The following is a 1,388-nucleotide window of genomic DNA, read 5'->3' on the forward strand; positions in this document are numbered from 1 at the left end:
AATGAGAAGACCCCAATAATTGAATAGCAAAGAAAAGTAAAAATTCCAATAGAGATAACTTTTACTGGAATATTGTGTTAAGACGAAACTATTAATTAACTAAGTATATCCTTTTAATTTTCAACTGATAGCTAATATAAAGTAAAAGAAAAAAGAACACATAAAAAAAGAAAAAAAGAAAATGAAAATGAAAAAATATCCCCAGAAATTCATCGGACACCTGCTAAAGTCTCATACGAAAGCTATTTTCTGGTATAAAATAATACAAACAATATACATACGTTCATAATGCAGCAAAATGCCAACGACGACGCCAGTACAATTTAGACGAACATTAGAAAATTTCCCAACAGTTTTCGTGTAGCTTTTCCGACGTTATGACGTGGTTACGGTTGAAGAAAATTCTTTCTTCTATAAAATCTTGTTAATAAAATAAATATTTTTTATTTTTAAGAAAATTAAATTAAAATAAGAAAAAATCATCCTTAATCCTTTAGAAAAGTGTTTAAATTATTCAAAAATAAATAATAAATTTACTAATAATAAAATATGTGCATATATATATATATATATATATATACATATAAACAAAAATCTTTCATGAAAAAAAGAAAAAATCTGTTTAATATATAAATATATATATGTATATATATATATATTTGTATCAGCAATATATATATAAATTAAATATTTTGCCAGTGTTTTAATCAACAAACAAGCCATTGTTAATAAGAAGAAGTTTGTTAATTTCAAAAATTTTATTACAGCAAAGACACCAAACCGAACGGAACCCTGTTAAGTCTATTCGTCAAGTATCTTTTTTTTTGAAATTCTGTTTTTTTTTTTTTAAATTTTTAATTAAAATGAAAATAACACACATATGTATATATCCATTATCATTATACACACAACAACAGTGCGTTTGATAGCTCAATGTGGTAGAGTCAAAAGCAAAAAAAGGAAAAAAAAACAAAATTGTAATCTTTCGGGATTTGAATTCACGCCTTTTTTTTTCATTAAACCAGCAATCCTTTGAGACCTTATGCGGCATTTAGTTGTAATCCTGGTGCAAGGAAAAAACAAAAATAAATAAAAATAAAATTAAAAAAAAAAAAAGAAGAGAAATGGGAAAATTCTCACATCATTTTGGCTTTGTTTATGGGAATTGTGAATGCTTCTCTGTACGAGTTAACATATATATTTATATATGTATGCGTACAAGTGTTTGTAAATTTCGTAAAAACATTTTATTTTATATTTGTGTTTGCCCCCACTTAGGGTTGTTAATATTTAATTACAGTACTTGTGTGTGCGCTGTGTGTGTGTGTTTGTATTTGTGTATGTATGTATATATATATATATATATATATATATATGTGTGTGTGTGT

The 1,388-nt window shown here is 25.1% G+C and overlaps 1 long non-coding RNA gene across 2 annotated transcripts in view; it reads left to right on the forward strand.

Annotated features, from left to right (window-relative positions):
- The first annotated feature begins 306 nt into the window (after positions 1-306).
- Positions 307-1,388, forward strand: part of LOC119636136 — a 16,476-nt gene continuing 15,394 nt past the window's right edge. The window contains exon 1 of one of the 2 annotated variants that reach the window (XR_005247126.1): positions 307-423. This is a non-coding gene — a long non-coding RNA (uncharacterized LOC119636136). Of the gene's footprint in view, positions 424-698; positions 808-1,388 lie in introns of those variants that run through there. The other variant, XR_005247125.1, reaches the window with a different exon arrangement.

Source organism: Glossina fuscipes, unplaced genomic scaffold, assembly GCF_014805625.2.
Source record: "Glossina fuscipes isolate IAEA_lab_2018 unplaced genomic scaffold, Yale_Gfus_2 0, whole genome shotgun sequence".
NCBI lineage: Eukaryota > Metazoa > Arthropoda > Insecta > Diptera > Glossinidae > Glossina > Glossina fuscipes.